The following is an 11,723-nucleotide window of genomic DNA, read 5'->3' as shown; positions in this document are numbered from 1 at the left end:
TACATGCTTTAATATAAGTACTTTAATTGTCTTAATCTTAATTAAATATAAAATATAATATACTAAAACGTATGATTTTGGTGTTTTATCTGGTGGGCCCCTCCCTTGAGAGATTTCTGGCTACGCCACTGCAGTGGTCCCACAAGTTGGCCAAGACGCGCGCAGTCACCAGTTTGAACCTGCAAAAAATATTCTGCAGAGTTTTCTGTAGTCTCTCCCCTGCCGTCGTTCTGGTTGCCTATACTGCCCCCCATCGGACCCACTCAACTGGGAGTGATGTCCACACACGTATATATTCTCTTCTTAGAGAAGGAGGTTCAAGAGCTCTACCCCTACCAAAGTGAAAATACGTCGATGAAGAACTTGGGATCGTTTCGATAAAAAAAATATATATATATATATATATATATATAAAATATGATCAAATAATAAATTATGTACAAATATTAAAATATTCGTCGCTTAACATTGCGTACTGGTGCTGGATGTTCAGCAAATGTTGAATGAGACGTTGGTGGTGTAATTAATTGAAATGGTGATAGTGCCCTGAAACAATCTGGTGATCATTTAGATCACATGATCGTTGGTTATGAATCTCATCTGGTACTTGTAATAAGTCACTAATAGACTGCAAAAAAATAAAATAAAAATAAATATTGTTTTTATTTACAAAAATGTTTATACAAATTACCTCTGACTGTCTGAATGACGCGCATCTGAGTAGCGGATCGTCGTGTATGCTAGATATAAATGAAAAGCATGGTGACATCAGTAAATCAATTTCACGATTCCGTGACTAAAAAAATGTTTATTAAATATTTTTTCCCTGCATAAAACAATTTATATTTATTAATTACCTCATGCGACATCCGGTTTAGCACAGATTCTGCTAGTTGAACAGCTGCGCACATTTGTATTTAGCCGACCAAGTTCGGACAAGTTTTCTCCATTCGATCGTTTTGCACGTTCTTAACGAATATTATAATCTCTTCTAAATTTTGCGGTGGTGATTTAAAGAGATCGCATTTCTCACGTAGGTATGCCGCAAACTTATCACACTTATCAAATTTACGCACTCGAAAATACAGCATTCGAGATATTGAAGCCTAATAAGATCAGCTCAATTTAAGAGTACTCTGCATCCGTCTTCGGTTTTCAATTCAATTACAAGAACATCTTCACCGCTGTACATCATGCTAGATATTTTATAAAATTCAGTTTCCAAAAATAAAATACGCTTATATTTATTGGGTTGCTCCAATACGAATGACAGTCCCCATCAGCGAAAATATGCGTATTAGAAAATATGGTGTGATTTTGACATGTCACGATGAAGTTAATAAATGGACAACGACTTGTTACTTTTCAGTCGGGTCAATACCGATACGCACAAACTTACGGGCTGCAAAATCAAGTGATTCGATGAGTTCAGCTGGCGACGTAGCTGGAACATATTTAAATTGTTTCGGGTATACGACAGCCATGTTTTTTATCGAACCAGCCATGTTAATATTTATTTCAAACAGTAAAATTAAACCTCACGAAAATATTTTAAAGACGGAACGAGCGATTTTTACGTGAACTACGGATTATAGTAGGTAAACGTCTGCCGACTCTCACAGTCAAGAGTCTCTAGATGTTTTAGGACATTTTTTCTACGCATGCGCAGATCAAACTGGGAGGGGGGGTATTTGCTGCCAAAGGATAACGCAGTTCCCAGGTTCACATTAAACCTTACCCGCCTACACTCGTCCTATATATAAATCGGTCACATCCAATACAACAATAAAGAGAGGACTATGGTCTAAGAAAGCGGTATAGCTGTTAAACCAAAGAGTGTTATATAAAAGGAGAGTCAAAAAGGATATCTGCCACCAAAGGACGAACCATGTTCACGATAATCCTTTGAAAAAAGCCTTCTACACTCACTGGTCAGCATCCCGTATCGGCAGTGTTTGAACACCTGTCTTCTCAAATCATAACATTTCTACACTGCGGTCGGCGAGTGCTATAAATTACCAATGACAAAAGATAGGACTATAGTCTAAGAAAGCGGTTTAACGGTAAAAGCAAAAAGTGTTACTTTCTTACATAAAAGGTTATCTGCACCAAAGCACAATGCAGTTCCCAGGTTCACGTTAACCCTTACACAACTACACTCGTCCTACATATAAATCGGTCACAAATAATAATATACCAATGACAAAAAGAGTAGCGGCACACACACTGATAACGGTAAAATCAAAGAGTGTTACATAAAAGGAGGATCAAAAAGGATATCTGCCGCCAAAAGACGAGCCATGCTCACGATAATCCTTTGAAAAAGCCGCCTACATATAAATCGACCATGTCGCTTTTTTTCGAAAGATTTAAAATATAATTTATATTATTATGATTGCGTATTACAGTAAAACTAATGTTATATTTGGTACATACTATTTATTTTTTTTATATTTTATTAAAATAAATATATTTTTATTTGCCTAAATAATTGTTTTTTCCCGTCATATATCAATTGTACACGTCTTGCACGTATATTATATGATAAGCGATAACTGATAAATGATAACATGAATAATATATATCTCACGCACGAAGGGCTAACTGGTGCGGAGGGTGCGGGTGCGGGTGTGGGGGGCCAGGGGATCAGCAGTGGCTAGATGGGTCAGGGGGTCAGGGGCTAGGCACCAGAACATACATTTTTATCCTACTTATAATCATAAGATTAAACTTTAAACATATTTAAGAGGCATATTATAAATCGTGTAAAATTAAATAATTATTTAAAATTAAATCAACTTACCTGTTTCTGTAATAGACAGAGGATACCCGATGATAATAAATAAGTGTATAATATATTTTATAATTATGAAATATTCATAAAATGTTATGATTAAAGTGGAAAATCAAGTGATTTATTTGAAATGTTTGCAATAAATTTTAAAGTTTTTTGGTAAAATATAAATTTCAAAACATGGTAATAAGATTAGAAAAATCATTTGAACTTAATTTGAATTAGAGTTCATAGTTACCTATAACATATTCTTACTTATATGTCTACTATCAGGCCATGCATAGAATTAAACATTATAAACCCGTAATTTAAGGTAAATATTTAATTATAATAAATTATAAGATTATAACTAGCAGCTTTATTATTTTAGAACTCGGATAATTGAATGCAGATATTTTAAAAAATATCACAGTACTTCTTTAAATCATGTTTAATATAATATAAACATAAGATATAAATTTAAAGGTATTTAAGATACATATTAAAATTCGTGTGAAATTATATAATTATTTAAAATTAAATAAACTTACTTAATACTATAATTGAGAGAGTAGAATACCCGATAATAATAAATAAGTGAATAATATACTTTATAATTATAACATTATTCATCAAAAGTAACGATTAAAGTGGAAAATCAAGTGATTGATTTGAAATGTTAGCAATGAATTTTCAAGGTTTTCGGTAGAATATAAATTTCGAAACATAGAAATTAGTGTCGAAACATCATTTGAACTAAATTTGATATAGAGTTCTTAGTTCTATCTTATAACATATCCATACTTATATGTCTACTATCAGGTCATGCATAGAATTAAACATTACAAACACATAGTGTAATGTTAATTGTGAGATTACGGAGCTTTTTAGGGCTCCGTAAACCACCCACGAGCAAAGGGGAACACTTTCCTCGTGACCTGTGAGCCGCACCGCGTGAGACCCGAGGGTCAAGTCGGTGGAACTCACAGGCTTTGATTCACGCAGTGGCGAATGAACGCCAAAGATTTATTTAGAAGGGGGAAAACAAACAAAAAATTTTATATTAATAAAATAATAGGCGTAAAGTCTTAGGATAACTATGGGGATATATTTTACATGGTTGTAATAAATAATATATAATATAATGCACATGGCAAAATGCACAAAATACAGGAAAAAGTATATAATATAATGCACATGGCAAAATGCACAAAATACAGGGAAAAGTATATAATATAATGCACATGGCAAAATGCACAAAATACAGGGAAAAGAATATAATATAATGCACATGGCAAAATGCACAAATTACAGGGGAAAGAATATAATATAATGCACATGGCAAAATGCACAAAATACAGGGAAAAGTATATAATATAATGCTACGGCTCCGACAAGCGGTTACCGGCACGGAATAATCATCATACGTCGGTATGACACATTATACTATTACATGTGTTAAAGGAAAATACCCACGGCTCCGCATGACGGTTACCGGGGCACCTATGAGGAAAAATGGAGAATAAATAGAAATACGTTGTAGTGATACATAATCAAAATGAAAAAAGAAAAGAAAAAGTTGTGATACATAATCAAAATGAAAAGGGGGGAATATTGGGGGAAATAGTTTTGTACATTACACAAATGATGATGACTTGAGTTATGGCTGGATGACGAAAGTGTGGATGACCGACGGCTGGGATAAGCTGGCCAGTTGACCGTCGACCCCCAAGACACGTGGTCGACATGGCCCATCGGCGTCGGTCATTGGAAAAACGGAGGCTTCGCCCGACGTCGTCGCTTAGCCCATCATTTCGTACATTACGAGTATGGATGACAATACAAAAAACTATAAGTTGACTATTGACCACGAGGATGATCGGACCGCAGAATGAGTGGGCCGGTGGCGTTCGTTACGTCTTGACGGGAATACGTTGGTTTAAAAAATGAAGATGGCTGGCGAACGGTGTCCGGTCGCTGGCCGTTGTTGTCGCAATTGATGTCGTAGTAGGGAAGGTCAGGGTAGGCGTATTGCGGGATTTTACAATAATATGGGTAATTAAAATAATTGCACTGCGGCGATCGCACCGACGGACGCGACAGAGGCGCCGACGGCAGCCGATGACGACATGTTACGGTGACGACGGTGAACACTGTTGCAGGCGGGGAGGTCGGGGATCAGTTATTGCATAACATAGTGGTAATCGCAGGCGCGCTATTATATTAATGGGATGGCCACTGGCCGACAGGTATGCTGATATCCTAGGTATTGGGTATACCCAGTGGTTTAATAATAATAATAATAAGGCCTGAAATTCTGTGACGTTACATAATGTATAATTAAATTAAATTATAAATAACAGCTTCATTTTTTTTTAGAAACTAGTAAAATTGAATGCAAATAATTAAAAAAAAAATCACACTTTTTGTCTAAATTATGTTGAATATTATATAAACATAAGATACAATTTTAAAGATATTTAGATGCATATTATTAATCGTGTAAAATTATATAATTATTTGAAATTAAATCAACTTACGTTGCTCTATAATAGACAGAGAATACCCGATAATAATAAATAAGTGTATAATATATTTTATAATTATAACATATTCATCAAATGTTATGATTAAAGTGGAAAATCAAGTGATTTATTTGAAATGATTGCGATGAATTTTAACGTTTTTCGGTAGACTTTAATTTCGAAATATAATCATTAGAGTAGAAATATCATTTGAACTTAATTTGAAATAAGAGTTAGTAGTATGAAATAGCCGATTCTGAAACCTGAGCCCTGAGCCAACTGAGCCAACTGATCCAACTGAGCCTCATCCCGCATCCCGCGTACGTGTGCGACGTGTATTTTCTCCCAACCACCCATATCCTCATCCCACCACTACGTACGTGTGCGTTATTGCTAACATATTATTGACTGAGCCAACTGAGCATGATACCTCAACCCTGAGCCAACTGAGCCTCATCCCGCACCCGCTACCGCCACCACCGCAACCACCGCCACCAACACCACCGAGGTTAGGTTAGGTTAGGTTAGGTTAGGTTAGGTTAGGTTAGGTTAGGGTTTGGTAACATTAACACAAGGAACGCAGCTGCCGGAGAGATCCGACAACCCGAAACTCCACGCTGGACTGTTGAACTCAAGCGCCAAGAGAGGAAAAGAGCCAAACCTGCAAGCGACGTTGGTAAACCTTAAGAACACTATCAAGCAGCAGTACAAAACACTAAATGCTCTGCTAACAAGCGTGGAGCACCTAAAACTTACCAAGGAAAAAACGAAATCACCAACAGTTGTGAAAGCCATCGACGAGGTTGAGAGCTCTACCGAGGCTCTAAGATCATCAACAAGCTGCGTCCACAATGCCTTCTACGAGGCGGAGAAGGCCGCAGCAAAAGCGAACATACCAGACCAGAACGCAGCGAGCCTAGACATACAAGAAGCCATTCTAAAGATCTGCGAAGACCTTAAGGCCTGCGCAAACAAGCAGCAAGCGGAAATAAACGAAATAAAGACCGCTCAGGCTGCTTTGGGACCCAGCTATGCTTCTAAAGTAGCATTGCACCATGGCCCATCTCCCGACACACAGAACAAAAGCGCCCCTCAGAACGCAAAGACGAGGACTCCACAACAGGTGCAGAGCCAACAACAGAGTATCAGACTGGACATGCAATCAGACCACGAGGACAAAGCAAGCTGGACGACAGTCACCGACAGGAAAGCCACGACCAGACGAAAGAAGATACACAAAGGAGAACAAATTCGGACTAGGCCAGACGTCGTTATCGTGAAAGCTGATCAAATGTCGTACGTGGAAATGCTCAAGAAGATCAAATCAAGTGATGAGGTGAAGGGGGTCGGTGGATCCATAACAATGATCACCAAAACAAGGGACGGCCACCTAAGGATGGTGCTCAACAGAGAAACAGAAAACACAGAAACCCTCACAAGAGCCATCTCCAACACGATCGGCAACAACGTCAGCTGCACCAGGCTCTCTGACACATCCTTAATCGAAATCAGAGACGCAGACGAAGAAGCCACAGACGACGAAATCACAAAAGCCATTGAAGAACACACAAAATGTAAAGGAAGCATCAAAATCACCGACAAGAGAAAAATAGACCGTGGAACCTTAGTAGTCACTGTTTCTGTACCCACGATCGTCGCGAACAGTCTACTAAAAACTCGGTTAAGGATAGGATTTGCCAGCTGCAGAACCAGATTAAAAACCGAGGTGAAGAAGTGCTTCCGGTGTCAAGGATACGGTCACACGAGACAAACCTGCACAAACGAGGAACGAAGCAACTTCTGCTGGAAGTGCGGTAAAGAAGGGCACAAAAGCAAAGAATGCAAAGATGAGGCCAGTTGCCTGCTATGCAAAGAAGAAGCTTCTAGCGACCATACATTGGGCAGCTCCAGATGCCACGCGTACAAACGCGCGCTAGAAGCTGCCAAAGCGAAAAAATGACGCACTTCCTCCAAATAAACTTGCACTGCTCAAGAGCAGCGCAAGACCTGATGTGCCAATCAGCAATCGAGAACGATATTGACTACATTTTCGTCTCTGAATACAACAAAGCAGGCGCACAACACTGGTACCCGGACAGCAACGGTAAAGCAGCCATACTCTGCCATCAAAACCGCCTTATAAACGACGCTGGCCAAGGCGATAACGGTTTCAGATGGATCGAATCAGAAGGCATAACACTCTACTCGTGTTACTGGTCCCCGAACTCCACACTCCAGGAGTACGAGCAATTCCTGACCAGGCTAGAGAGGAGTGTCAGGGGAAAGAGCACTGAAGTCATTATAGCTGGCGACTTCAACGCGTGGCACACATCGTGGGGATCCAGGAGTAGCAATAAGAGAGGCGAGGCTTTGATAGACCTGGTCACCTCCCTCGGACTCGTCATATGCAATAGAGGCTCCTCCCCGACATTCCAGCGCGGAAACTCAGAGTCTGTTGTCGACATTACACTAGCGTCTCCAGGGCTAGCGGCTAACATAAAAAATTGGAAAGTCTCGGACGCTACCTCGCTGAGCGATCACAACTACATAACATTTACACTGCAATCAATCAACACGGGCCCTCAAACAAGAGTAACTCCACTCAAATTCGACTACCGGAAACTAGAAGAATTCCTAGAAGCTGGCGCTCTCACTAGTACCACAGCGTTAGATGCCGAAAGCTGTGCTACAACTTTCGCCGTAATGATCAAAGAAGTCTGTGGAGTGGAAATGCATACAACACCGAGCCGGAGGAAGTCTGTCTACTGGTGGTCACCAGCACTAAGCATCTTGAGGAAGACAGCAAATCACACCCGTAGAATCCACCAGAGAAAGAAAAGAAGAGCCAGGCCAGAAGACTGCGTCGCGGAACTCAACGCGATGAAAGCGGCCAGGTTAGAACTTTCCAAAGCTATCAAAAACGCTAAGGAGCGCGGCTGGAAGAACCTATGCGACGAGGTAGAACGCGACCCCTGGGGCAAACCTTATAAATTGGTCATGGGCAAGCTTACCAGAAGCCGTCCAGCAATCGAATTGCAGCAACCTGGAGTCCTCCAAACGGTAGTAAACGGGCTCTTTCCCGTGCATCCACACGTAAATCGCCGCACCTGGCCAAGGGAAAATGCACCTAATATAACTTTAGAAGAACTGACCAGAGCCGCCAAATCAATGAAGAACAATATCTCCCCAGGCATCGATGGAATCACAAACGAGGTACTCAAGGCGATCGTTCGCCGCCAACCAGATATCCTGCTACAATTGTACAACAAATGCCTAGAAGAGGGACACTTCCCACGAGTGTGGAAGAGATCTCGGCTGGTACTTATTAAGAAGCCCGGTAAGCCTGCAGGAGTGCCTTCCTCATACAGGCCACTGTGTCTACTCAACTGCACTGGAAAGCTGTTTGAGAAAATCATTGACATCCGCCTGAGGGACATCCTGGAATCTAGCGCCCAAGACGGGCTCGCAGACAATCAGTACGGCTTCCGCAGAGGCCGAAGCACAACAGACGCAATAAACCAGGTATGCAAGTTCGTGAACGAAGCTGGCTCCAATCACAAAGTGGGAATGTTAACGCTGGACATACAAAACGCGTTCAATTCTGCTCCTTGGGAAAAGATCCTGGAAGCCATGAGCTCCAAAGGATTACCAGCCTACCTCTGCGGAATCATTGATCATTATTTCACAGACAGGACTCTTCATTACCTAGAACCGAGCGGAGCAGAATCCACCATAAACCTCTCAAGCGGCGTACCACAGGGTTCAGTCCTCGGGCCAACCCTGTGGAACATTCTGTACGACGGGCTTCTCAATTTAAGTCTCCCTCCAGGCGCAATGTTCTTGGCTTTCGCAGATGATGTAGCCATCATAGCCCGGGGCAAAGAAACCTGGGACCTGAAAAGAATGCTTGAATCAGCAGCGGAAACAACAAGGACCTGGCTACAATCGGCGGGACTCAACTTGGCGCTCCACAAAACCGAGGCCATGGTTATAACAAACAGGCGAAAACATAACCAATTGACGATTGATATCAGTGGGACACGAATCAACGCAAGCCAGAACATTAAGTACCTGGGCTTACAATTGGATCAGAAACTGACTTTTACCGAGCACGCAATACTGACGGCGGCCAAGGCCAACAAAGCTGTCCAGAACCTGTCTAGGATACTACCGAATGTTAGCGCCGCAAAGCAGGCAAAACGGACCCTAGTATCAAGCGTCGTGCACTCTCTCCTACTATACGGAGCGCCAGTATGGGCAGGGAAAATGAGTCAAAGGGGACTAGCCGAGCTCGCGAGAGTCCAAAGACGTATCGCCCTAAGGGTCGCGTGCGCTTATCGAACGACATCCACGGACGCAGTGCTAGTCGTGACAGGCACGACCCCTATAGACCTGCTAGCTATCAGACGGAAGGCATTACATGATCAACGTCAGGACCCGGGGCTGCAGATCACTCTGCAAGAAACCGACAACACAATAGCCCTAACATGGCAGTCCAGATGGGACAGCAGCTCCAAGGGCCGGTGGACGCACGGATTAATAAGAAACATAGAGACATGGAAGAACCGGAAGCACGGGTCGGTGAACTACTGGCTGACGCAAGCGCTAACCGGACACGGTTGCTTCGGGTCTTACCTGCACAAATACGGTAAAATAGCCTCCGCTGAGTGCTGGTACTGCGGCCACCACACCGACGACGCTTTCCACACAATTTTCAAATGCGACGCATGGGAAAGACGGAGGTCAAGAGTGGAGACATTAACGGGCAGGACGCTTTCCCCAGACTGCATGACGGAATTGATGCTGAGAGACACGGCTACCTGGAACACAATCAGCTCCTTCATCCAGGACGTGCTCCAAAAGAAAACAGAAGAGGAAAGACGGAGGCAACAAGGCGATGATCAAAATAATAGTTAAGTTTAATTCTGTAGGCCGAAGGCCAAAGGAAGGGTGTTAGAGGCTCCCTGAACCTGTACTTTTTAAAACACGCAATGTAATGTAATATGTCATGTTTTTTGTCTTTTTGTTTCAATAAACGATGGGTGCTGGGGGGTGAAATGACTCACGTCGGTGCCACCCCCAGTGCTCGATTCAAAATGTAAAAAAAAAAAAAAAAAAAAAAAAAGGGTTTGGTAACATTTAATTTTCAAAATAATATATATATATATATTAACAAATTATTATTTGTGTAGCCTATTGATGATCCTGGCAGCTTACCACCGGTGATCATAGATAATCATTCTAAAGAACATGATTCGGACAATTTTACGCAGCACCCCCTATGGTACAATAACCATATAAAATCTCCGACGACGAGCCTCGCAGTTGATGAGAACTTCGGTCCGACGTCTTTCAACCACTCGCCATCTCATCTTCTCGGCTTCACGGGTCAAAAGTTGACAAAAAAATCAACCAAGCGGAGCGCAAAACGCAAGCTGTTCGAATAATTATTGTTTAAATGATTTTTGTGTAAAATAATAACAAGCGTGATACTTAAACAAGTTTTTTTTTTATTAGATTAAGTTTTTACAATTTATATTTAAAAACAAGGTATAAAATTTTTTTAAAAGTCTTTAAACTCCGAGTATGACATGTCGCCAGAGCAATGCTCATTGTATACATGCTTTAAAGTAGTCTCATCTTGTTTGAATAATACAATAAAACTAGCGTTATCGCGCAAAAGTTGTTTTGGTACTTTTGAATAACTCTGAGCCAGATAGAAAACATCGACTAAATTATGACGACCTCTAGAGAAGTAAGTTCTCGCAATCTTTTGGTTTTCAGTAATAATATCGTCGAAGATAAACACTGAGTTTGGTAAAGCTTTCTTAGGTTCAATAACTTGTTCGTTTTCATAGAATGTAAATAATTTTATACCATCAATATCTGATAATATATCACTTAGCATTTTATATTTAGGTTTATCCAATGTTTTTGAATAAATGTATACGTTGCGAAATCTTATTCCGTTTATATGTGTTAATAACGTAAATAATAAATTAGTTTTCCCACAGCCAGAAGGGCCCACGATAAGCGCACGTATCGTATTAGGTAGAAGCGATCCATGTCTTTGTTTCTTAAACGATGTAGGAGGATCCACGTTTTCAACTGTGTGTGCATGTACTACCGCCATGAAAGCAAAACGTAAAGTAGGTGGTGGTTGTGGTTTTAAAGCAGCACTTAAAGCCACTAAAAATGTTATCAAGAAAAATGTCGGTGAAAAAAACTTGATGAAATTAAGTAAAAAATGTGTAGCCGTCGCGCGAAAAACATTCAAAATTAAGAAGACCAAAGTTCCACGAACAATAAATATTCCGAAAAAAGGCGGTGTGCTACCACTCATACCGATTTTCGCAGGGTTGTCAGCTCTGGGAGCCATGACTGGTGGTGTGGCCAACGTTGTGAAAGTGGCTAATGAATTTAAT

At 40.9% G+C, this 11,723-nt stretch overlaps 1 pseudogene; it reads right to left on the bottom strand.

The window, feature by feature from the left end:
- Nucleotides 1-523: 523 nt before the first annotated feature.
- On the bottom strand, nt 524-1,505 carry LOC149056824 (uncharacterized; annotated as a pseudogene).
- Nucleotides 1,506-11,723: the final 10,218 nt, after the last annotated feature.

Source organism: Diuraphis noxia, unplaced genomic scaffold (genome assembly GCF_037042655.1).
Source record: "Diuraphis noxia isolate RWA-SAM2 unplaced genomic scaffold, SU_Dnox_SAM2 contig0003, whole genome shotgun sequence".
NCBI lineage: Eukaryota > Metazoa > Arthropoda > Insecta > Hemiptera > Aphididae > Diuraphis > Diuraphis noxia.
Note: the sequence above shows the minus strand (reverse complement) of the source record. Positions and strands in the feature narration are given on the sequence as shown.